The 27430-nt window shown below is 46.4% G+C and overlaps 1 long non-coding RNA gene across 1 annotated transcript in view; it reads right to left on the bottom strand.

Annotated features, from left to right (window-relative positions):
• Positions 1-27430, bottom strand: part of LOC141569431 (uncharacterized) — a 250600-nt gene that overhangs the window by 76276 nt on the left and 146894 nt on the right. Inside the window, exon 5 of the long non-coding RNA XR_016022541.1 lies at positions 15264-15374. This is a non-coding gene — a long non-coding RNA (uncharacterized LOC141569431). The remainder of the gene's footprint in view (positions 1-15263; positions 15375-27430) is intronic.

The following is a 27430-nucleotide window of genomic DNA, read 5'->3' as shown; positions in this document are numbered from 1 at the left end:
ACCTGATGGGGACGGATGGCATGAAGAGCCCCAAACTGGAGGTTGAATTGGTAACAAGAACAAAGAACACAGGGCAACATTTTAACAGGCAAGTATCAACTTAATGAAAAACAGAAAGTTGTATAGCACAGAAAACTATCACTGACTACCTGTTACGGGTCCAACTGTGGAAGCCATTTGGCATAGACACGACTGAGTGAAAGGGAGACTGAACCATCCAAACATCACTGGGAAGAGGCAGACAGGGAGTGTGCGCACTGCGTCTGGTGGTGGGGAACGCAGGCAGGGGGTGACCAGTGGGCGACCTTCTCATTTTCCTTCACAGAAAGACAACAGCTAGTGCATGCACCGGACAAATCAGCACGTAAGATTAAAAGCATGTTCTTTAGGTAGCTGGAGGCACGGAAGAATCAGTGAAAAGAGTCAGCAAGGGTGGCCTCCGGTGGGAGGGAAATGAGAAGAAATGAAGAGAAGCACGTTTCTGCTCTGTTTTTATACCAAGCTCTGTAGAACCTTTGCTCTTTGCACTACTATGTGTGTGTGGCTTTGAGCATATATGAATGTATGTTTATGTATATATAGGATATATGTACATATACAAAACATGGGTAAATGTGTATGTGCATATATATGTTATATATACTATGTAATATATGTTATATATAATATATATCTTCTATAAATATGTTACATAAATATATATAATATATATAACATATGTATACTTATATATAATAAATTATATTATATATAACATAATATATATTATATATATATAATATGTATAATAATATATTATATACATCTATATGTAATATATATTTGTAAGCAGCAGGCCTGCATTAAACTTCCCTGAGCCACACGTGACCGGGTGGCCATGGGACAAACAGCTTGTTGTTAAGCAAAGCTTACCTTGCCTACCACTGGAAGTCACAGGCGTGGAAGGTAAAGAGTAAGTGGGGGTGTCCCCATTCGGGGTGTCTTGCCGACAAAGCCTTGGTATGTAAAACCCTGCAAGGCCTGAGAGGTTCCTGGGTGGTGTCATCACCCCTAAGGCTCGGGAGGGGGCTCTGGGCTGGAGGTAGTCCAGGCCCCCTCTTCTAAGCATCCCTGGTTGTTTGTTGAACTTGACTCCCAGGCCCTAGAGCACGAGGGCACAAGAGCTAACAGGTACCTTTTTCCACTTTATCTTGTTATTTTCCTTACTAAGATGTTAATTGTGGAGAGTTGTGAAGCTTCTGAACCAAAGCACACAGGAAAAAAAGGCTGGAATAAAAGACCATTACAAAATAGTAATGCAGCCTCATTGCGTCAGTTTCTTCTTTACACTTACACACACGTGTATATTTTTAATTTAGGAATGCTTTTTTAAAAAATCCTAATCTGCTTCCTTTCTTTTGCTTTTGACTTTTTTTCTTACTGAAACTAACATACACTGACATTATTTCTGATAACTGTATTTTCTGTGTGCATAATCCATACCCCATGTCAAGCACAGTTGCCAGGGAGACCTGCCTTTAAATTGACGGTCAAACAACTTATGGAGGGTTGGCCTTAAAAACACAAACTTACAAAGTGACTCTCAAGTCTCGCTTTAGGAGAAAATGTTCCAAGGAGTCTCACTTAGAGAAACACTTGTTCTGCGACCCCAGGATGAAAGTTACGCAGGCGATCTTCTTAAAAAGTCTTGGCTGTAGCTGCAGCCTCCCTCTGCGCCGGCCACTGTATGAAGTGCCGGCTTCCTGTGGCCGCATTCAAACCTTCATTCTCACTTCATATTCTGCACCACAGCAATAAAATTAATGGGTTGAGCATTTTCTCCCTAATGAGTGCTGCAGAAATAAATGTCTCAGCCATTTATTTGTCTTTTCAGTGGGGGTTAAAAAAAAAAGAAAGAAAAACAAACACAGTGTAGCACTGCGTTTTTTTCTTCGCCTTTTGGCTAACAGTATCATTTAAATTGCATCTCACTTGTTTACTAGATTAAGGAAGAGGGGTTGTTGGAATGGGTTACACTTTGCTTTTTGGTTCACAAGACAGTTTAGAGTCTGAAATCAATTCCAACTGACTTTCTAAAATGTGTTGAGGGGAAAAAAATGCATGGTGATATATACAATTGCAATGGAAAGACCCGGAAGGAAAAAAGACATTCAGTTTGCTTCAGGAGGAACCCATTCAATCTGTGGAACATGCCTGTCCCTTGTTTTCCTTTTATTTTCTTCCCACTGGAAGGGAGTTTAACCACTTGACTTCTCATTAACATTTTCAAAGTGGGCAAGCGGATAAGCTGATCTCAAACGCTTATTATCTCAGGATAAACCGCCTGTACGTAACCTCACACTGCCCTCCACCACCAGGAACCTGTCATTATACAAGTGATGGTACGTTTTGGAATCATTTGAGTCCCAGTCCCTCTGCCTGTGTGACCTTGGGCAAGTCACTTCCTGTCTTTCTGTATCTCTGTTCCTTTAGCTGTAAAATGCAGATAATAATGAGACTTACTCCGGGGGCAGTATTTTTCAAACTTGTATGATCACAATCCATAATAAGATATGCATTTTACATGAAAGCCAGGACATACGTGCACACACACGTGTACACACACACATTTCTCTCCACACAGATGCACACAGCAGTGCATATGTAGGCACACATCTGAAATTACAATTTCCCAAAGTATGAGTTACCTATAACAGATAGGATGCAGTCGCATAGTTTTTATTCTATTTTGGTTTATTTCACGGTTTTAAAAAATAATTTTGGCAACACACGCAATTGACTCTACGACTAATGGATCACAACCCGAAGTCTGAGAAACACTGGTTTGGAGCAGGTGTTGGCAAACTCTGGTGCCAACAGGGCCCAATGCCTGTTTCTGTAAATAAAGCTTTATTGGAACCCAGCCACACTCATTACCTACCAATATGTGATGACTGCTGTCTTGATGCAGTGACCCTCTGGTCTCCAAAGCTAGAATATTTACTATCTGGCCCTTGAAGGAAAAGTTTGCCCAGCCCAGGGTTCAGAGGATTAAATGGCATCCATCAGTGTAAAAGTCTGAATACAGTGCCTGGTGTATCCAAAGGATTCAGTAAATAACTTTTTTTATCATTATTGTAGGTGGTATTTTTGCTATGACTACAACGAAAGCTAACCAGCCAAGGAAGGGGTTTTCTCATCAAATAAATATGATTAAAAAGTTTCACTTTGGGGGGGGGGGGTTAATAACAAACAAGGAACAAAGGCTTTGTAATCTAAGCACCAACTGTCATGCTGAGAGTCATTGGATCTTGTTTTTTCCTCCAAGCTTGAGGTACATAAACGAGCAGAGTCACCTCCCCAAATCAGCACTGACAACCTCCCTACTGCCAGACAGGCCAGCAGACAGAGAGGTTAGAGGTGCTGCATTTCGGCTTTTAAACCCCTCAGATCCCCCCACTGAGGGTGCCCTGCTCTTCTTCCTGCCGTCATTAGAGAATAAGTCCCTGATAAGCGAAGTAAATTAGATGCAGTGACATTCTGCTAATTGAGTCGTCTCCCTCTGCTGGGCTGGGCTGGGCTGGGCTGGGCTGGTAATTACCAGCTAATCTTATCAATACGGGAGCTGACTGGCACATAGTGGCTCAGGGAGAGAAGGGTACGGCACCCCCATGTGCCCCAAAGTCTCTCCTTGGGTGACGTGGATATCAAACCGACCTGTCCCACCTGAAACCATCTGAAGGCGCTCAGGCAATAAGGTTTAGAAAAGGGACAAGACGATAGCTCAAGTATGAGGTAGGAGAGGCAGGGGAACATGGCAAGCCTCTAACTAGAAGTTAAAAAGAAGGAAGAAAGGGCCAAGATGACAGATTATGCATTATTAAAGCTGCATTCTCCCCTCTCTCCATCTCCATCAAATTTTATTTCAGGAAAGCACAGGGGCTTTAACAGAGAATAAAAGACTTTAAAATATAAATTAAGTCCTATTTAGCTCAGCACCCTGAGCCAGGCGCGCCAGGTTCTGTCTGAACACATTGCCCAGAAACGCATTCAGGGCTGGCTTTCAGCTGGATGAACGTCTAGGATTTGCTGACGTCTGGCAGAGGGGTCTGCTTGCCAATCAAATCAAAGCACCTCACCCCGCACCCGAAACCACTGGGTTCTGTCTGCGCATCTCTGCTCCCACTTCTTTCATAGTCACCCTGATAACCATTTGTTAATCACCCAAGGAGCCTAAAGGAGCACGTGGCAAATTGGGATGCAGCCCTCGTTCCTTCTGCTTTTGTTCACCGACAGCCTTCTCAAAGGCCCAGAGAGGCGGACGGGACACAGATAGAAGAGTTTCAGTAAAGGAAAAGAAGCCCATCAGGTTGGCAGAAATTAAACTGCTTGGTAGCACCCAGTATGGGCAAGGCTGTGGGGAAACAGTCTCGGTGCATTGGTGGGAATGGAACTGGCTAGATCCTTTCTGCTGGATGGTTCTGGAGGGTGGGGTGAGGGGTTTGTAGCTTGGCAGAAGGTACTAAAATAGTCAATGCACACACCTGTTGATCTAGCAGTTCGACCCCTGGGGTACCAGTAATACTAGAAAATTCTTACGTAGTGATCAGGGCACGGCAAGACGCTGTTCTCCCAGCACTCGATGCATAGCTCCCTCTCGAGAGTCTGTGCTGTCATCTCGACACTGTCCTCCCTCTCAGACGCCCCCCTAAAAATATACCTATTGTCTGAGATTGAGTACCTACTATGTGCTACACACGCGGCTGAGGGGTAGGTTTTCTCACAAACACCCACACCTCGGTGAGGACTAACAGTAACCCCACTTTGCAGATAAGAACGAGGCGGCGTAGCTTTGGCTCGAGGTAACACAGCGAGTGGCTAACCTAGAAGTCAAACCCAGACTGTGGGACGGCAAACAGCCAGCTCGCACCTCCGCCCCATCGCAAAGGGCCTCGAATGTGCACACACAGAGTTGTGCGTGGCTAAAGGGCTTAGGATGCGAGCGCACGAGGAGCCGCCTAAACAACCATCCGTGGGAGACCAAGGGCGGCCACGCCGTGAACGCTTTGCAGCTGGGAGGAAGAGGAGTCCAGGTCGTTACCGTTCTGACATGAAACCATCTTCCAGATACAATGTTAAAAGAAAAGGCAAGTTTTATGTAGAGTGTGATCCCACTTACTTTTTTTTTTTTAAAGATGTTTTTAGAGCAAAGTCAGGGTCCCAGCAATACTGAGCAGAAGGTCCAGAGACTTCCCACACGGCCCCTGCCCCCAACACGCACAGCCCCCCTCATTACCAGCGTCCCGCACCACAGTGGGACATTTATCACAACAGATGAAACTACAGGGACATGTCATCAGCACCCACATCCACAGTGTATGTTAGGGTTCACTCTTGGTGTTGTATGTCCTGTGTGTTTGGACAAATGACAGTGACACGTACCCACCATTCAGGTGTCACACGAAGCAGAGTCTCTGCCCTAAACTCCTCTATGCTCTGCTTATTGATGGCTTCCGCCCCTCCCACCCATGGCAACCTCTGATCTTTTTACCGTCTCTATTTTTGTCTTTTCCAGAATGTCATCAAGTTGGGATCATACAGTAAGTAGCCTTTTCAGACTGGCGTCTGTCACACAGTCATGTGCATGGAAGATTCCTCGTGTCTTCTCACGGCTTGATAACTCACTTCTCTTCAGCATCGTCCGGATGGACCGCAGTTTGTTTATCCATTCACCCTCTGAAGGACATTGGGTTGCTTCCAAGTTTGGGCAATTTTATGAATGCCAATTAGTGTTTATCAATATACATGAAATGATTAGATTAATTACATTATAAATACATCTCTGATCATGAATTATACACTAAATGATTAAATGGGTTAAAATGAGATTATTTCATAATATTTAATCACTGAATTTACAAAAGTGAAGCTTCAGGGTGTTTGGTTTTTTTGTGTGTGTTTTTTTTTAATTTTGTGAAAGTCAATAGTTAATGACACTAAAAGCTAATGTTTATCGAGCGCTTCAAATGTGCCCAGAATAGTTCTACGCATGCAACATGCACTCATGATCCAATTAATTCTTACAGCAGCCCGGGAACCCAGTACCATAATTATCCCCCATTTCACACTTATGGGCGAGTGAGGAACTTGTCCAGGTTCACAGAGATGCTATGAGATGATGGAGCTGATTCCAACGCAGGCGGCTTCAGAGGGGATGCTGAAAGTGCAGGTGTATGTGTTGTGTAGGCAGGCGACACGCTGTCTGAGGTTTCGTCCAACTATCAGGGGTGTGGCCAACCACAGGACCCAGCCCAGACCAACAAGAACAAGTAAGACGAGGGAAAACCAGGCCCTGATTCTTTCTAAGAAACTCCAGGTCTGGAAGCGTCCACTTCCCAGACCCGCACGCGTTGGTGTCAGCCTCACTGAAGTGTGGTTGATTTCAATTCTGTTCTCCTCGGCCCTTTATTCTCCTGATGTGCGTATTGAAAATCAGCCTCAAAAACGCTTTCATCTTGATGATTGTTAGGGGCTTAGAGCGCGTGACCTCGATCGTCCCTTGTATTGACAGGACGACCAGGTGGGGGAGTCACAGCAAACCCCAGAGACGCCTCAGGCCTTGGGATGAAACGTGGCTGAAGATTAAAGTGTGGTTTGTGAACAGCGTCTCCACAGAAGGGCCCCAAACGCACAGCAGTGACGCCGGAAAAGCCCAGCCAACACATTTAAAATGGATCTGTTTCAAGGTGGCGTTTTGCTTCCTTTCCACTCTGCCGGAATTTGCTTTTATTATCTACCTTTGGCTCCCCTCGTTCAAAGAACATTTGGGTTTGTTTTTTTTTAATCTAATTCTATGTTAAGCTTTCCCCCTCCCTCTTCACTGCTCTCCCCGCTCTCCTTCTTGCCTCCCCCAACTCCATTGCCAACTTAAAAAAAAAAAAAAAAAAGAACTACTGAGCCTCAAAGAGACTCCATCCCATAAAACTTTCCACCCTTTCTGGTGTCAAAGCTAAAACAAAACTGGGTAATGATAAGAGCGAACGGTAAAAAAACTGAACATGAACACCCAAGAGGTGAAAGGGATTTGCCATTTGTTTGAGTTTCCGGCTTGTCCGATGTCCGCGGTGAGTCTGGCTGATGTGACATCGGCCTAGATTCTCACAGCAGCCGCCCAAACAGCAGGCCCAGAACTAAGCGCAGGCAGGAGGCACGAAACGTCAGGGGACACTTACTCTTGAGGCTGTGCAAGTACCCCGGGCACCCCACTTGCCTCGCTCTCGTCCCAGCCCGGCCCCCTCTGCAGCTCCTTCCCTACCTCTCTCCTGTCAGCCTCCCCAGTAGCCAGAGTGATCATTTCAGAGGATGAAAGCTCTCGGACTCCCGCAGGGCTGGGCAGAGCCCTTCAGCTCTGAACCCCCTCCCACCTGCCTCTCCTCCCACCGTCTGAACAGCTCCCAGTCTGGGCTTCACAGCAGCCACTCCTTCTTGCTGGAACAGTCTCCTCTGCCTATTTTTCCAAGCTAACGCCAACTCAGTGTTCAGAGCTCAAGCTCACTGGGAAAAAAATATCAGGGCTGTAGATTAGGAGGGGAGCTGAACTACAGTCCTTGCCCAGCTCTGAAGCTAGCTCGGCCATTGACTGGCATGACCTTGAGCAAGTTACCTCATGTTTCTGGGCTGCAATGTCCTCATCCACACGTTGGTGGTGAGAGGTCCACTTCCTGAACTGGCAGTGGGTTGGGGGTTAAACACAGTAATGAAGAGTCACATCCTCAGATCACTGCCTGGTACATTGCATGTGCCGACGCTGTTATGCCACCTTCCCCAGGGCTCTCCGTGAGTCCGCAGGTCTGGGTGAGAAGCCCCTCCCAGGCACTTTTGCAGCATTGCCCGTCGCATCTGTCCCATGGTACCATTTGCATGCACTTAAGTCTGTCTCTCCTTCTGGTCTGCAAGCCTCAAGGCAGGGGCTGGGTCTGTCGTGTTCACCGCTGTCCTGCTACCATACTGCCTGGCACATAGTAGGTGCTCAATAAATATGTGCTGACTGCATGAGCCAATAGTACAAGTGACACGGCCACTGGAATGACACCCACCCCAGCTCTGGGACAACAAACAGAAGGTGTATAAAAACCCACTGTGCTCTGCAAACAGAGTGCTCTGCTGAATTTGAAAGCCTCAAATTGTACCCAATGTGAATTCAACCCCATGTGACTGGGCTGTGTGACCGGCATTGTGCTACGTAATATAAGTTCCTGCCCTCCATGAGGAGGTAGGGGACATGCTTCACACTGGAAGTCACCATCTTTTCATGCCGAACGAAAAGCTCTGAACTGTATCGTTTCAAGACTTACAGCTTCTTAACCAGCCATAACTGGGTTCAAATCCCACAGCTTCACAACTTGCAAACTGTGTGACCTGAAGCCGGTTACTTAACTTGCCTGAGCTTCTAGGCTTTTCGCCTGTAAAAGACAGATAATAAGAGACAGACCTCAAAGGCCTGCTTGTGTGGAGGAAATGGAAAAATCCGCAGCTCCCCTTAGCACAGGGCCTGGCAAACAGAAAACGCACAGGACGTTTTCACTGTTACTATTATCGCCAACTTCAGCCTCTGGCCGGACGAGATCCAGATAACCTCTTTCTCCCCGCTAATCCTTTCTTGAGGTTTCTTTCTTTTCTTTACTGCTTCACCTTAAAGATGGAGAAATACACATTTAGATCCAGCGCTACTTGGCAGCATGAGGCAAGGCTCATTTTTTTGTAACGAGAAGAGCCCTGGAACACTTTTATTTTGAGCCAGTTGCCAGCGCTGAGCAGCAAGCCTGGCCAGACCTGGGCTTTTGCAGATTCCCTTTCGCTATTTCCGGATGGAGTCTAAGACAAGACTCCATGCCTTCGAATGACCCGTGGCCCTGCGATAACACCATGGGAGTGACTGGTCTTTCGTGGTGGCATTTGAGGGAGTTTAAGACAGTTGCTGTCTCTCTCTCTCAGGAAGGTCTTTCTTGCTGCTCGGTATGTAGTATTGTTTACCTAGGGCACACACACACCAAAGGGCACAAAAGGAAAGGAATTTTAAAAAGGCTTCATTTCTTATGCCTGCGCACATTGTGGGTGGGTACCTGCAGCACAATCTTAAGAAGGGTTCTGAGGCAGCTTCGGGGTTCAGTGGGAAACAGTGTGGATTGATTAGAAAAGTCTGCCCTGAGTGTGTGGGCGGGGAGTGCCAGAACCCAACACCCCTAGATTAAAAGCACTTTCCAGAGACCTAGCCAATTCTGTCTCGTCTGAATAGTCCCCATGCCATTAGGTTGGTGCAAAAGTAATTGCGGTGTAAAGGGTTAAAAATAATTGCACCAACCTGATATTTATGTCTCTCCACCTTACGTTACTTACTGGCTGATTCCATCACAGTGTGGTAGTTAAAAAAAAAAAAAAAAAAATTAAGTTATTGCCCGTTCACATTGATTTCTCTCCCTTCAAAAAGAAGCATGTTTCCAGGATGGTTCGCAGAAGCAGCAAACCCTCTTAGTAACATTTAACGAGGGGCCATACATTACCCGTGAAATCAATAGGCACCTCTCCTGTTCGGAGCATCGTTTGCAAGATCAGGGCCCTTAAGCAACCACATTCCTAATCATAAGGAGGACAGAAGGCATAAAAGACCTTAGTATGTTGAACAAGTTCTATGTGCCAGGTATTGGGCAACTCCCAGACTTGAGCCAGTTAACAGACCCAGACCCCTTGAATGAAAGCGACCCACCCTGTGGTTATTTGCCCAGTTCTGGGACGCATAATTAGAATAGATACACTCAGCCACTGGCAGAACCCCTAAAAATATTTCCTGTTTCTCGGAAACTCACATGGAACTGGACATCCTGTAGTTTTATTTTCCAAGTCTGGCGTCACCTGAAGGAACTGCCAGGTGGGGGACAGCACCCAGTGAGGAAGGCTTAGCGGGCAGGAGAGTGGGGGTTTCAGGAAGATTGTGAGCCTAAGCTGGACCTGGCTGGTGAAAACCAAGTGCCAATGGGCATGAAATTCAGTGGAGTGAGGGGCTTGGGAAGCCTCTGGAAATTTTGGTTGCAAAGGAGCCCATGTGTCTCCAGCCCAAAAAAGACACAAAAACTACAGCCCAAACCAAAGAGAACCTTTGCAGCCCTTCCTAGCTGATTATTGTCTACCAGACCCTGAATCAGGTCTGGTGAGTATAAAACAAATGGTTTGGAAGTGATACTTTTAAACGATCATGGGCGCAGTGGAATATTCACATGGACGGAGTTTAATTTTCCTTTGCGTTGATGTAATCGCCCCCTTTGGGAACTGGCTGCTTGGACTATGCGCCTGAGGACCACGAGAAGAGTTTAAAATGCTTAAAGCAGTTTGGATGGTTGGTTGCAGAAAGAGCTAACCACAAGCTAGTTGGACGGTACTTATACCAAAGGACCCAAAACTGCACCCACCGTTTGTCCCAGGAATTCCTCCTGGGACAATTTATCCTAAAGCAAAACCTGGCTGACTGCATAAAGATGCATGGACGAGGGTGTTACTGCAACAATGACGGGAAAATCCGGAAATCGCCTGTACGCTCAGGAAAGGGGAGCAGCGTTGAAACTTGCCTACAATGGATCGCTAGGCAGCCGTTAAAAAGGATTATGTGGGTTTGTTTTAATACAGGAAAAATGTTCCCAATCTACTGCTAAATGAAAAACAAATTATACAGCTAGATCTAGTGTGACCCTCTTTTTTGTCTAAATAGTAAAAGCACACGCGAGGAGCAGAAGAAAGATGAAGGGAAAGAAATCCACAGATGTGGTTTCTGGGGAGGTTTGACGAGTGGCCGTGAACTGGACCGTGGGTCTTGCTCTGTTTTGGCTTGTCTGTATTTCTCAAGTTCTTCTACAATAAACATGGCTTTCTTAAGTAACCGAGGCCTTTTAAAGAAACTAATACAAAGCTGCCAGGGCTTCGCGGGAAATGGGAACGTGCAGACCCTTTCGTTCACAACTTGGCGCCCCAGGAGCCCTCAGGGGTGGTAAAGGCTGCAGAGAGATTCCCCAGAAACGCTCGTTCTATTACAGCAGCGCGTCTCCTCCGTCTTCATCCCCCTAACGTCCTCATCTCACACCCAGAATGCACTCGGTGCTCATTGGGGCAGAGTGACGGGGACAGGCCCCCCACACACACCATTATTCCTGGTTGGTCCTCTTCCTGCCCCCGTTTCCAGTGCCCCTAAGGTTACGGTTACGGCTTTGGGACAGCATGTCATGCTCACCATGCAGACCATTCAGTTTGGTTTTCTTTAGTACTCACTGGGGTGACATTGGTTAGTAAAAGTATATAGATTTCAAGGGTACATTTCTATGCTGCATCACCTATATGTCACACTGTGTACTCACCACCTAGAGTCAGTTCTCTTTCCATCACCACATCTTGGACCCCCTTTACCTTCTTTTACCTCCCCCCTCCCCCCTTACCCTCTGGTAACCACTAAACTGTTGTCTTGTGTCCATGAGTTTTTGCTTGTCTTGTTCGTTTGTTGCTCTCAGTTCTATACCCCACATAGGAGTGAAGTCACATCGTCCTGCTTGGTTTTCACAGTCACCCACGTCGTGTTACTCTCCTAGCCCTCCCTCCCTCCCACTTTTCAAACCATTTCAGTCTGTGACCCTCTTCCCACAGGCCCAGAGAGCTCTGGGTGGCAGCATTTTCTGGACTGGGCTCCCGCCTCCCTTCTGAACCCCAAACCTGGTGGTCTCCATCCTTGCTGCATCTTAGAATCCCCTGCGAAGGCTTCTTAAAACTATGATGCCAAGGCCCTACCCCCGAGCTTCTGATGTATTTGGTCTACAGTGAGGAGCGTTTGAAACTCTTTCCCCAAGGGAACCTAATGCTCTGAGAAGCTTGGTGGATGCCCTGGAACCCGCCTGGTAACTTCAGGTCTAGAAGGAGTAATGTCTGGGGTGAAAAGGCTTCTGCAGAGGGGCCCCCTGGGCCTCTGCTTTGTGCCCAGATGGACCTGATTTGCAAGCCCACTGCCTTAAACCAGCCTTTGCAATCAAAAATGTTGCTCTCACTACGGCTACCATCCAGCTGTAGGGGAGGCCGCGTCAGCCGTGAAATGCCCACTTGACTCGTCCCTGAACTGGCCGGTCTGCAGTTTCCCTCCTAATACGCGGACCACCGGGTATGAGTCTCTCCTGCTGTCACTCAGAAGCGGAGCCGGGAAGCTGACAAGAATCCACCCTGCTCCCCCAGAATGCTCACCACGTTCCGTCGGGTCAATGCAAGCTTTCTTCTCTCCCCCCACCCCTTTCTTTCTTCTCTCTCCTCCGTCAGGACCTCGTCATCTTTTGCCTGGACCGCACACCAGCCTCCGAACCAGCCTCCGTCCCATCCTTGCCCCATCCGTCCATTTCCTTCTAGACTAATTTCTCCCTGACCATGTCAGTCCCCTGCACAAAAGCCTTCAATAGCTCCCTCCCAACTGCCTGACTTACAACACTGCCAGCAAGAACAACCATTATGAAACCAATTCTAATGGTTACACATTTTTTGAGTTGCTACTACGTACCAGGTACTATGCTAACTAAGCATGTCACCTGCACCACCTCATTTGCCAAAACGTGTTGTGGACATTTTCAAACATACAAAAAAAAAGGCGAAAGAATAGCACAGGCCCCCACTCTCTTCTCCATAATTCTAAAATCCAAAACGCTCTGAAATCCAGAAGTTTATCACCAATTAGTGCTAAAACTCATTTGGTAGCAAAACCTGGGCTGAATAAGTGCAGAATTACCTATGTTTTTTATTTAGTCCACGTGTCACTACACATTTATTAATCCAAGTCGTCACTTAACATCATAGGTAGGTTCATGGAAAGTGCAACTTTAAATGAAATGATGTGAAATGAAACCAGTGCTACCACAGGCTAGTTGAGCTAAACAAGAGTTAAATTCCCACAGCATTATTTCTGGTCACAAAAACATCACCAAACTTCTAAAGAAAGACCCAGAACACTTCCAATATAAAAGACTGCAATAAATGTGAGCTGTTCATACATTTAAGAAAGATGCATAAAAATAAGTCAGGTCATTATGTTCCAACCTGTCGGTTCCAGTTCAGGGCCGCTGGTGGCTGGAGCCCCTTCCGGCCGTTCAGCTCGCCCGGTGGGACCCACCCGGACAGGATGCCCGTCCATCACAGGGCCACACCCACCCGCACTCACTGGGAAAATGCAGACAGGCCAGTTCACCTCAAGTGCCCATCCTTGGGATGTGCGAGGAAGCTGGACACCCCGAGAACACCCACGCAAACGGGGAGACCACGTAAACCACACAAACAGCGGCCCCGGCCTGGAGCCGATTTTTTTCTCAACAACATTATAATGAAACAACGTTGAACGAAACGTCATCTGAAGACCTGCTGTATTTGATCACGGGTGCTGTCAGAGCCCCATGGAGAATATACAGTGCATGCACCTGGAAGCCTTTCTAATAACATCTGGAAACATCGGAATTCAAAAGCACAGGATTTTAGCATCAGGAATTGTATACCTGCAAAACGAGTACCTATACACCCGCAACTTAGATTCACCAACTGTTAGCGTTTTGACATCTTTGCTTTTCCATCAATCTCTAAACACAGATGACGCTACAGCTAGAGCAGGATGGGGAGACGGAGATGGAGATGAAGACGGTTGTGGCCCCAGAAAAGACACAATACCCACATCAAATTCCTGGGGCACTCTGTGACCTTATTCGGAAAATCGGTCTTTGCAGATTTAATTAAGGATCTTGAGATGAGGTCATCCTGAATGGTCCAGTGACAGGTGTCCTTGTAAGAGACACACAGACGGAAGAGAGCTGGCAACATGCAAACAGAGGCAGAGATGAGGGTGACGTGGCCCCCAGCAAAGGGAAGGGAAGGACATCAGCAGTGGGAAAGACAAGAAAGGGCCTTCCTTGAGAGCTTCCAGAAGGAGTGTGGCACCTGCTGACACCTTCATCTCTGACGTCTGGCCTCCAGGACTTTGAGACAATACATTTTTGTTTCAACCCTCCCAGTTAGTGGTAATTCGTCGTGGCAGCCCCAGGGAAGTAACGCAGATTTAAATACAGATACGGACATTGACATAGCTGTAGCCATCGGGTGAACCATTTAGAAATACATACAGCCCTGAGGATGCCTCACTCCTAAACCCTTCAGCGTATGCATCTTGGCGAACCCTCCCCAGAGCCCTGGGAGATACGTTACTGTGCCCATTTCAGAGGCCAGGAAACAGAGGCACGTAGCAGGTATGCCCAGCTCCATTTCTTGCCACTCCCAGAGTGCAACGCAAAGCAAAAGGACTGTACCTGACCTGCCACCGAATGTACAAGCAAACCTTCCAGGAGAACTTAAGGAAGTGGGAAAGCCCAGCAGGAAGAAGGGGTGAGGGGAGAAATCACCCTGGGGACTCCTGGCCGGGGAGCAGGCGTGCTCAAGCCGGCCAGCGTGCGAGCGGCACCAGTCCTTCTGACAGTGCTCTGTCCTACCTGTCCCCAAGCCCTTGGAGTAGCCAGGGTCAGCCAATGACATGACAGGGCTGGGATGGCTGCCTCCTCAGCGGCGACGCCTGTGTTTGTCTGGGCGACGTGACACAGGCAAATACTGCTACTGGGTCAGCTGCACTGAGAAGGTTGCTGGCTGAGGAACTAACAAGCTCGTAAATTGGAGAGGAATCAGACTATCAGATGGCAGAGGCAGGACACACAACGGGCAACCACTGGAGTCTGCCATAACTCAGGGGAAGCACAGCGTTTTCCCAGGAAGAGGTCATTTGAAGAGCAAATCAAATCAACATGCTTATTTAGGGGATAATTTATGGCTCTATTAGCAAAGTACCCCACGAGGCTGTCATGGGGAGTCGGCAGAAGAGGACACATCATCTGTCTTTCAACCTACAAAGCGCGGTCCCCTTGGGGACAAGAGCCTTCTGGCACTTTCAGTGGGAGGGCTCGGAAAACCTTGCCAAGGGACAATCTGTGAAGAGCCTTACGGACCCTGCTGGGAGCTGCAAGGAGAGAGCAAACCAAGCAGATTCTCCCCAGTCACTCCCAATTCGACCAGAGAAACGACTAGTTTATACAAGGAAGTCTAAACAATTCTGTTTAGTGTAAGGAGCTGTGCTGTTAAAAAACAAAATTGTTGTTTTTTTTTTGGAAACCCATCGCACATCTTTTTCAGCTAAGCCACTGCGGTCAGCAACAAGATTCCTTCAACGGTCACACATAAGCACCTACCTTGTCACTGGCACCTGCAGTCGGCCAGGTACTGGAGACGAGGCGTGAACAAAGCAAGTGTGATCCCCGGCTTGGCTTGTCGCAGCGGACGGTCTCCTGGGCAGAGAGACACTGGGAAAAAAAGAATTCACAAACAAATAGGTAAGTTGTGATATGTTCGATACAGGAAAAGGGAAATATAAGACAGAATAACAGCAGGGAAGGGGTGAGTGGCCAGAGAAAGCTTCTGAGAAGAAGCAACATTTAAATAGGAACCAGAATTGGAATGGGAATTAGTTGGCAAAAGAAAATGGATTTGTGAGGAGACGTGGACAGTTCCTAAAATGTTACAACTTTCTCTGAACAGCCCATCCACGCGTAGAGGGAGTAAGGCAGCCCTTAGCACATAAACACCCCACATTTAAAAAATTTTGTTTAAACTTTTGTATTAACGGGGCTGCTTTCCCTCACATATACCCAGGGCCAACGCCCTGGGTGACACTGAATGTGTTGGAAGGACTCCAAGGCAACGACCCTGATCATGACATTTGCACAGTGTAGCTTCCATGTGACGGGTGCTTGAGAGCGTGAACAGCGGTGCCAGGCTACCTGGGTCTGAAGCCTAGCTCTGCCACTTACTAGCTGTTCGACCTCGGGTGAGTGGCTTAACCTCTCTGTGCATGCATTTCCTCACCTCTAAAATAGTACCTCATAATGTTGGTATGAGGCTTGAATTATTAATATTTGTAAGTGATACACAGTAAGAGCTATAGGACTGCTTGATGAGTAGATTGTAGCAAAATGCAAATAAATGCTTTTTTATTTTTAAAAAGTTTACATAGGAGAAGCACAAAGAACTATACATAAATAACCATGTATTCACCAAAGTTGAGAAAATCTCATCGGTGTGTGTGTGTGTGTGTGTGTGTGTGTGTAGAATAACCCAATCTCCTATGGTCTCACCTAAGACACTTCCCTTGCCCATTACAATGAATTTTTTTATTTGTTGTTTTTGTTTATTTCAGTCATTTGACTTACTAAACTAATACAATTCAAAGCTTATCTAACAGATTGAGTATCTTTTTTTTTTTTTAAGTTTATTGGGGTGACAATTGTTAGTAAAGTTACACAGATTTCAGGTGTACAATTCTGTATTACATTATCTATATCTCACATTGTGTGTTCACCACCCAGAGTCAGTTCTCTTTCCATCACCATGTATTAGAGCCTGTTTACCCTCTTCTAGAGCCCCGCTCCCCCCTTACTCTCTGGTTTGATATGTATGTATCCTAGTCAATGTTTTTATGATCTATTACCTACACGTACCTATAAACCATATTTAGTATATGTAGTATTTGTTTATAAAAATAGGATATCATGCATATCAATTTGGAACTTGCATTTCCACCCAACGTTATGTTTGAATATCCATGCATGTTGAGACACATCTAGTTGAATCATTTTAACAGCTGTCTAGTATCCCAATGGATAATTTATTTATCCATTCCCCTCCTAATGGACAGCCAGGTTGCTCCCAGTTTTTTATAATCACAAACACTACCACATAACTGCTTTTGAACTTGCTCCTCAGGAATATGAATAAGAGTTTCAAAAGTTACACCTAGACGTGTACTTGGAACTGTCACCACCAGGTCAGTGGTTAGTTGAATCTTCAACTTGACCCAACTTGACCCAAATTGCTCTCTGCAGTGGTTGCACCAATTTTCACTCCCACCAGCAGTGTCTATCAAAGGGTTAAATCTGGATCCTTTCAGCCTGGAATAACTGTGGCCCAAGACTCTTCCAAGGATGCGTGGATCTTTGCATCCATCTTAGTCCCTGTCCTCCTTCCATCTTTGAGAGAGAGAGAGAGAGCTGCGGGGTCCCAGCTAGAAGAGAAAACCAAGGTGCAAGGGAGCTTATAGACCTGCCCACAGCTGCAGGGTCTCTGGGTAGGAACCAGAGCATCCTGCATTCCCATCTGATATGCTATATCTATCAGCATATCAGCACCTGTATTCCTATCAGATACCACTGGCCTTGACACCAGTGGTATCTCAGCTGTGTTCCTTAGAGCACCGGGGTCCTATGGTGTGATCCAGGTTAAGAGGAGTGGACTGTGGAAAGAAAACATGACCAGAAAGAATTGTAGGTCTCCCCTCCCCATCTCAGACCAAGCAGTTCTGCTCTAACCTGTATGCATGCTGAGAAAGACTTTATTTGGGGAAAAAAGAAGGGTCTACTGTTTAAAAGGGAGGGGAGGGGAGGCCTAACTTTATTAAAGAAATTGAACCAACAATTAATAAATTTCCAAAACAGAGAGCTCCAGACCCAGATGAGTTCACTGGTAAGTTCTACCAAACATGTACAGAGGAAGTAACAATTTTCTACAATCTCTTTCAGAAGGGAACACATCCTATCTCATTCTGTGAGGCTGCCATGACCTGAACACCAAAACAAGATAAAGACATTATAAGAAAACTACAGATCAATATCTGTCATGAACATATACCAATATCTCTTATGCAAAAATCCTCAACAAAATATTAGCAAATCAATCCTCCAATGCATAAAAAGAATTATACATCATGACCAAGTGGGATTTTCCCCAGGTTTGCAAGATTCAAAAATCAATTATGTAATCAATTATGCTATCAAATTAATGTAATTCATCACAGCAACAGGCTAGAAAAGAGAAAAGCACATGATAATATCAATTGATGCAGAAAACGCATTTGGCAAAACCCAGCACTGATTCATGATAAAGCTCTCGGTCTAAAACTAGGAATAGTGGGGGGATTTTCTCAACCTGATATAGAGTATCTACAAAAATCCCATTGCTAACATCATATAAGAGTGAAACTTGAAATTTTCCCACTAAGGTCAGAAATAAGGCAAGGATGCCCCTCTCACCATAGCTTTTCAACATTGTACTCGAAGTTACAACTAATGCAATAAGACAAGAAAAGAAAGTGAAAGGTACACAAATCAAGAAAAAAAGAAATAAAACTGTCATTGTTCCCAGGTGACATGATCCTCTATGGAGAAAGCCCACGAATCCACAAGAAAACAAAAACACAAACAAATAAAAAAGCACCCTCATGAAACGCCGATGCGATTACAGCAAGATTGCAGGATACGAGGTTCATATACAAAAGTCAATCACTTTCCTCACACCAACAACGAACAAGTGGAATTTGAAATTAAAAACACAGTGCCGTATACAATTAACACTCCACCCAATGAAATACTTAGGTATAAATCTAAATATATATATGATCTATATGAGGAAAACAACAAAACTCTGATGAGAGAAATCAAAGAACTAAATAAATAAAGAGATATTCCATGTTCATGGATAAGTGGACTCAATATTGTCAAGATGTCAATTCTTCTCGACTTGCTCTATAGATGCAATATAATCCCAGTCAAAGTCCCAGCAAATTATTATGTGGATATTCACGAACTGACCCTAAAGTTTACATGGAGAGGTAAAAAAAAAAACACAAACCCAGGCTAGCCAACACAATATTGAAGAACAAATTTGGAGGACTGACAGCAACAGACTTCAAGACTTACTAGAAAGCTACAGTGATCAAGACATCCTGTCCCATTGAAGGACGGGTATTTTCCTTCTCCCAGGTCACCTGGCCTCTGATAAAACCCCAGAAGGTCAGGTTCTGGTTGATGAGTTTCTTCTGAGGGCTAGTTTGTTTAAGAAGAATAGAGTGATCTGGCATATTTCAAAATGGTTCCCTTTCCCCTCCCGTCAGAAGCACAAAGATTTTTCTCCAGTATTAACTATGAGAAGCTAGCCAAGCTCCTCTCACAAAACTATGGAGGCCTTCCTATGAATTTAGGGGAGATACTAACATCCAGCTGACAGCGAGGTGTGTAACGATGTCTTATTGTTGTTTTCATTTGCATTTCCCAACGACAGACGATGTTGAGCATCTTTTCATGTGCTTATTTTTAATCTGTGTCTCTTACTTGGTGAGCTGTCTGTTCAGGACTTTCGCACATTTTTTAAATTGGGTTGTTTGTTTTTCCTACTGTTGAGTTTTAATAGTTCTTTTATATTATGGATGCCTGACCTTTACCAAGTATGTGATTGCAAATTGTTTTCTCCCAGTCTGTGGCTTGTTGGGTATTCTTTTTAGCTTGAAACTAAGTTTACAAAAAGTAGGTTAATATAAAGAAAAAATACTGTAAAAACATAGGAAGTCCCTATAAGAAACTAAGTACAGATGGTAGTTGAATATTGAAGGCAGCAAACAAAATTCAGGAAACACCTCTTTAGGATAAAGTCTCTCTCTCTCTCTCTCTCTCTCTCTCTCTCTCTCTCTCTCACACACACACACACACACACACACACACACCATAAGTTTTAAACCGAGTTGAAAGCTGAAGGAAAGGAAACTGGTAGCGTCATTAAAAAATGCAACGCTTTAGTTTAACTGAATTCTGATTCTACACAAAGTGCCTTCTGAAGCTCTCTAAACTCCTGGGTTTTCACACCATCTTCCCCTTTGAGAATTCAGAGACAGGAAAAGCACTTCCCCCCTACGTCTTGTAGAAATCCTTGCTATTTCTGAATCACTGCAAATAAAGGGCATGAGCTAAAGCGTGAGGCAGAAAGGGGACGGGTGTGTTCAATGGCCTGAGAAAAGGTCGGTGGCCGGAGTGTCACAGAGGTTAGCAGGGAGTGAGCCGAGGCTGGGGATGAGGGTCCTTGAATGCCACGCAAAGGATATTGAAAGCAAAGAAAAGGTCATCAACGGGGTAGTGCCAGGGGGTGACATGATGACATTTGACTTTCAGATTAAAAACAGAAGTAGCTCCCCTTCACCATATATTCCTAAGGACAGTGGTTTCAGGGCTAGAAAATGGGGTCACTTGAGTTGTTTGTTGCTTATTGGAAAACTGGAAGTAAGGGAGGAACTTAGCAGGCTAGCAAGGAAAAAGTAAGGCCCTAGCAACAGAGAAGGGGCTAGCTGAAGACGTTGTTTCTTGTCTGTCCTTTTTCTTACACACAAAATTCGCACCTCTCTTTCCTGTATGTGGGGCATATGTGTAGGTTATTACACCATCTGGGCCACTTTCCAGTGCTGTCAATGGAAGGAAAGCCCTGCCAACACCTTGGTCTCAGGTTTCCAGCCTCCAGAACTGAGAGCGGTTACATTTCCGTTGTTTAAGTTTCCCAGTTTGTGATACTTGTTACGGCAGCCCTAGCAAACCAATACAGACAGTAACACACTACCGTATTATTTGTAGTATCTGGAACTTTGTCACCAATAAATCATGAATATTTTCATATCATGACTCAGGTGTTAGAATTATTTCAAAATATCATTTATGCTCATCAGTACTTTGAAACCACAGTTGCTATTAAACCCTAAATCATGTTATTCAACATGTTAGTAAAGGAGTGAATGTTATGAGGTCACAATTTTTTAAATACTTGAGAAATGAATTTCAAAACAATTGGTTTCCTTCATAATCCTATGTACTCTGTTACAGATTCTAAAACGTTATTCTGAGACAGGGTTCATAGGATTGCCAAAGGGGTCCCTAGCACAAAACAGGTTAAGAACCCCTGCTTTAAGCAGAAGAGAAATCATATGAAGATATACGCCTACTCTCACATTCTCTCCACATCCAGCACAGAGGCCTAGGATTGGGTGGGGCGGGGGGCAGACACAGAGAGGTGCATGTTCAAGAAATTGCTTTTCCAGTTGGAAAGTATTCTGTGACTAAAACTGCTGAACAAATGTGTCACGACACGTGATGAACCAAGTGCAAAAAACCAACCCCTGCCCCGTCTCCACACATCAACACGTAAGTGCTCGAAGGTAGAGGCTTTGCCTATTTCATGTCTGTGTTCCCATATATGTTAGTCTGGGTTCTCCAGGGGAACAGACCAATAGTGTGTGTATAAGTATATATATATATAGAGAGAGAGAGAGAGAGATTGATTTATTATAAGTACTTGGCTCACAAGGTTATGGAAACCAAGAAGTCCCCAGATCTGCAATTGACAAGCTCGATACCCAGGAGAGCCTGTGGAGTAAGATCCAGTCTCAGTCTGAGGCCAAAGACAGGAGAAGAATAATGTCCCAGCTTGAAGGCAGGCAGGCAGGAGGCATTTGCTCTCACTCCCAGGAAGGTCAAGCCTTCTTGTTCTAGGCAGGCCTTCAACTGATTAGATGAGACCCACCCACCCCAGAGAGGGCAATCTGCTCCACTCAGTTTGCCAATTCAAACGTGACTCTCATTCAGAAACACCCCCACAGACACACCCAGAATGCTGTTTGGCCAAACGTCTGGGCACCCTGTGGCCCAGTGAAGTTGACACATAAAATTAACCATCACACCGCAGTAAGTCTAAGCTATTCTTAGCACTTCATTGGTGCTCAATAAATATCTGCTGAACATACAAAGAAAAGCCACGCTAGAAGTACTCAAATGGGGCAAGAGGGAAGTGGAGAAAACAGGCAGGGATGTAAACTGTGCCCCTTGGGTGACACGTCTCTGTTTCCTGAGGACAAGAGGAAGGAGTCAGACCTCCACTGGCTTCTGTGCACACAGTTTGCTTCTGACAGACGTCCCCGGGAAGCCGTGGGGACCGCTTAAGGCTATGCCTGCCACTTACGAAGTTTCCTCAACTGTGGCCGAGGAACTGGGCTGGGAAGGCAAAGTTCGCACAAGGCGGGCGGCGGACACTCTGACCACTTCCCAGCACATGAAGCCACTAGCAGAAACTGGGGGCTGCTAGAAAAGAGAATGGACAGGCGATGGATGCTGTGTTAGAATTCGCTTCAACTGTCAATAACAGAGACCCAAACTGGGAGTGGCTTAAACGAGACAGAAGGTTTCTTTTCTCTCTCTCATGAAAAGTCCAGGAAGGCAGCCCAGGGCCGGCGTGATGTGCGACAGCATCATGGACCCAAACTCCTTCTGTGTTACTTGCGCTGTGAATGGCCTCCAGTCCGTGTCCACCTCACTGCCAAGATCGCTGCCCCAGGCAGCAGAAGGGCAAAAGCAACGGGCATACGCACAGCTTTTAATGAAACTTCCCAGAAGTTGCACATACCTCTTTCCACTCATATCCCATTGGCCAAAACTGAGACCCATGGCCACACATTGCTGCAAGGAAGGCTGGGAAATGTAGTCTTTATTCTAAGCAACCTATCCTCTCCAAAAAAAAAAAAAAAATCATTTTTACTCTGGAAAAAAGGAAGGCTGGTTATGGAGGGACAACGGGTAGTCCTGGCACAGCATCCTCCGGTATCCATGGCAACCCCTCCTATCGACCCAGCCTGCACTCTGTCAGGGTTTACAATGCTCCCCAGCCTGTGTGACACCAGCGAGAACTAGCCGTGCTTCATTCGCAGACTTCCAGGACCCACTGGGGCATCATATAAAACAACAGATGGGAAAACTGGGAAACTGTACATGTTTTGTCAAAGCCCCATTGTCCCTTTGCATCATCGCTTCTCTTCCTCTTTCCTTGACCACATTATTTGCAACTTGAGAGGCATCGGGTCTAACGAAAAGACAGGTAACTTTGGTCCCGGAGACGTGGGTTTGAATCTTGGATCAGCCACACGGCTGTATGCCTTACAGCATTTCACCTGTCTGTGCCTCGTTTTCTCACCTCTCCAATGGGGTTGTAAGACCTCAGGGGGTTGTGTTAAGAGCCAAGTGGCACATGGGAAGGGCTAAAGAAGTGGCAGCTCCTGTTATCACAATGCTTCCCTCGGCCACCAAGGTCACCGCAGCTGCCTTCTGCATAATCACCCAGTAAAGTGGAGTTTATTAAACGAGCTTCCATTCCAAGGCTAAGCCACATGGTTTTCAGGGAATCGATATGGTAAGCCGCCCGGCGTAAGCAGGAAGGCTGTCAATAAATCAGACTCAAGGCTGTCTCGGAGGGAAGGGACCTCCGTACACCTTGGTTTATCATTTTGCTCCTTGATGTGGTTATCATTGTTGCTAAAAACAATAGCAGTAATTGTCATTTGTCAAACACCGCCTTCGTGCCAGCCACCATGCTTTTCAATCCTCACAACACACCCACAAGGCAAGCTTTCTCATTTCCTTTCACAGGTGAGGAAACTGAGCTCAGAGGGGAAAGGTGATTTGGCCCAGGGCTCTGCCCGACTCGAAGGCAGCCCTTATTTATTCACTTGCTCACTTTTATATTTTTTACGTGAAAAATCCCCCTGGAGCCATAAAGGTAGACATCACGCATTATCACACCACTGTCTTCTTTTGAAGTCTGTAATGAAAGAATAAGTAAAAGCCACCCCCAGCTTTGCCGATGCCTCCCCCAGAGATAACCCGTCTGGCAGACGGGTTTCCACGCTCATGCACTTTAATATGCTTTCAGTTGTCATTCCCACTCTCTTTCAAACAAGTGGTTTCAAACAGGAGGAGCTGAAACTGCTGTGCTACCACCTGCAGGGGAAATGGCTGGATATGCCGGCTTCCGTGGGTGTCTTTCTGTGATTCATTTCTTCCTTCATTCATTTATTCATTCAGACATAGGAACCGAGTGTCATACTGGTCAAGGACCAGTTAGGCCCTTGCAAAGTGGGGAAGATTCAGGCTCTCCTTTGGAGACGTCACCAGCACAGAGAGAAAGTCCACTGTCCACTCCATCAAGGTGAAGGTCAACAAGGCGTCCAGGATGAGAGGACGCAGTGAGTCTATGGCCCAGGGGGCACCTCGGCCCATGCTGAGGCCAGTAGAGGGAACCCAGAGGTGTGGCTAGAGCCTGATGGAAGCGGGAGTGGGGGGGAAGCCCCTCGGCCTTGAATAACATTGTTCCGTTTGTGGAAATGTTCATAGAAGAGGCGCCAACGTTTAAAAATCCATCATTAGGAATATTACTCAGCCATAAAAAGAAACAAAGAATTGACACCTGCTGCAACATGGATGAACCTTGAAAACATCATCGTAGGTGAAAGAAGCCAGACAGAAAGGCCATATATTGTTTGATTCCATGTATACAAAATGCTCAGAACGGGCAAATCTATAGAGACAGAAAGATTAGCGGTTGCCTGGGGGTCGGGGGTGGGGAGGAAATGGGAGTGACTACAGGTTTTCTTTGAGGGATTGTGGGGGGTAAAGAAAATATTTTCAAATTAACTGTGATAATGGTTGCACAACTCTGTGAATGTACTGAAAACACTGACTTGTACACTTGAAATAGATGGGTTGTTTGGTGTGTGAATTATGTCTCCATAAAGCTCTTTAAAACAAAACTTAGAGAAGAAGAAAAACAAACAACTCCATTATTAGAAAATTAAATAGGCTTTAGAGAAACTGCCAGAAATAAGTATGTGTTCGGGATCAGGACTGGTTGTCACTATCGCTGTCTCGTGGTCTCGCTTTGGACACAGGAAAAGTCTGCTTCTGAACTTGGCTTCCCCTGAGAGTCGCTTGGTCAGTCAACAACCAGGTCTCACTTATTCTCCCCTGGTTTAATCCAGAGGCCACCTAGGGGACAGGGGCTCTCAAGCCTGGCCCTCCAACCACCTCCCTCAGAATCACCTGGGCTGCGAGTTACAAATGCAGATTCCTGGGTACCACCCAGGCCTGGCAACTTGAAACCTTGGGACATGAATCCCAGGAAATGGACTTTAATTCTCATAAGTGCCAAAGTTTGAGGACCTCTGCTCGGCTTGAAATGTCCTCCACTGTGTGGTGTGGGCCCCCAAGTGTCTCAGCGGATCCTAAAGAGTTACCCAGACCACTGACACCATGGAGCCACATCAAGACATATTGGCTCAGATGGCTAGAGCGTGAGCTCTCAACAACAGGGTTGCAGGTTCAATTCCCACAAGGGATGGTGGGCTGCGCCCCCTGCAACTAGACTGAAAATGGCAACTGGACTTGGAGCTGAGCTGCGCCCTCCACAACTAGACTGAAGGACAACGACTTGGAGCTGATGGGCCCGGGAGAAACACACTGTTCCCCAATATTCCCCAATAAATAAAAAAATTTTTAAAGACATATGAATGTAGAAGGACATTTGCAAACAGATATTTAAAAAAACAACAGCAACAACAAACAAACAAAACTGAGTCTGTGACTAACCGATGAGGTTTGCGAGTGTCTGAGTCTAAATGGGACACAGAGCATGCTCAGGACAGAAGGAAGTGCATGGCCAGAAATTTAGGGATTCAGACTGGGGACAGGCCAGTCCCAAATCTGATTAGCGGGATGACCTCCAATTTAACTCCTCTGATCTCAGTGGTGGCTGAGTCACCATGCCACTCGGCCCATTCCCACCGCCCGTGTCCTCCTGACCTCTGTGACTCTGGCCTCCTTACTCCTCCTAGGACTCAGTCTCTTCATGTGTAAAACGATGGACTTAACCCTGATTGTCTAGAGTCTCTCCCGGCTCTGACATTATTTCATACAAAATCACGTGACTGTTGGGAAAGACTGGGAAGGCTTTTACCCTGGTTTTTATCCCCAAAATTAAGACAACAATAAGACCAGCACTTTTCAAGATCCACTTTACCGAGGGCTAATTACCATATGATCAAATGCCCCCATTTGAGGTGCCCATTTTGGTGAGTTTTGACAACTACGACCTTTGTCCCCTCCCCACCACAACAACCAAGATTGAGAGGATTTCTACCGTCCCCACAAGATCACTGTGCTCTTTCCCGGACAATCCCTCCTCGGTGTTTTCTGTCACTATAGACTGTATTGGTCTTTTCTAGAATGTTGTACCCTGGAATCACCCCCATGAACTCCTGCATGGGGCACCTGGAGTGTCACCCATCCATACTCTAGAGAGCTTGGGTAACACCTCCCTTTCCATTGCCAGCTTTGTTTTCATGGGCCTGAGATACGGAGGGCAAGTATCACTTCCTAGGAAGCCCTCTGCCTCCCCTGACCACGTCAAGCTTCTCATTTGCTGCCATGCATCATGTGTCCCACCCCCGTCACCCTTGCTACTAAGTGATTTGCCCAAAGCTGCCCGAGGGTCCCCCTGGAAAATCCAAAGTTTGTGGGTGCTCCCACTACCCAGGATGCCACTGAACTACTACTGATAGTGTCCTGGCCCCTGATTTTAACAGGAGGGTCAGTTCATGACTATGTTCTAGGGGCGCCTTGCAGACGGACTCTGGTGGTTGCATTCACGAGTCAAGCTTTCAGGCTTGGACAGCAGCCGAGCTTAGTCAGCGGGAGGGAAGGCCACTTTCTCACACCCGCTCTCCAGCCAGAAGGTCCCATGCACACGGTCCCTCCTTAATAAACGACTTTCGATCTCCTGCAACCTTGAGTATTCAGAAGGGCTCCTGTTCCCGTCACTCCAGTCGTGGTTTTACATGTATGTGTGTGGCTGGTTCCTGCCTCTGCCCCTCACAGTACTGGAAGCTTCAGAGGGCAGGCACTGGTGTGCGTTGGCTCCCCGCTCCAGCCTCAGGGCCGTGAACGATGCATCTACAAACCGAGGAAGGCCAAGGATTGCCGCAACACCAGAAGGCGGAAGAAGCAAGGAAGGACCCTCCCCTGGAGCCTTCAGGGAGCGCATGGCCCCGCTGACACCTTGGTTTTGGGCTCTAGCCTCCAGAATGTGAGAGGATAAACTCTGTTGTTTGAAGCCATGTCAGCTATGGCAGCCCCAGTCAGCTAATACACACACCCATCACGTGGGGTTGGAATTGTCTGACTTGCTGGTCTATTTCCCCTGCAAAAGGCAGGGGCGGAGTCTCGTTAAGTCAGTGACCCCAGTACTAGGACCGGGCGGTACTCTCCATTCACAGAGAGGACAGGAGGGAAAGGGGTGGTGGCTCTGCCCTCTGAGCCCACCTCACGTCAGCAGTGGCAGCTTTTCCAGGGGAACCCAGCTCAACAGCACCACCGATCCTCACCACAGAATGGACTGGAGAAGTGACCCCAAGGACCAGTGTCCCAGGGACGACTGTGAGCTCGGGAAACAAACTCACTTCCTTCCTGCTCCTTCCCCCTCCCCCTCGATACAGAAAGGCACCCCGCCAATCCAGGCCCCCAGCCAATAAAATTCTTCACGTTGACAAAGAGCAGAATAGCTCATCAAGGACCAGGTTTGCAGGTGACTGAGCTGCACTGAGAAGCACAGTTCATTTTTCGAAAATAAACTCCAATTAGCAATCTCAGTTGCTTGTTTCATTTCCTGGCTGTTC

Source organism: Rhinolophus sinicus, chromosome 10 (assembly GCF_057876585.1).
Source record: "Rhinolophus sinicus isolate RSI-liver-muscle chromosome 10, RSI-T2T, whole genome shotgun sequence".
In the NCBI taxonomy this organism is placed as follows: Eukaryota; Metazoa; Chordata; class Mammalia; order Chiroptera; family Rhinolophidae; genus Rhinolophus; species Rhinolophus sinicus.
This window is presented reverse-complemented; position numbering and strand designations above follow the sequence as displayed.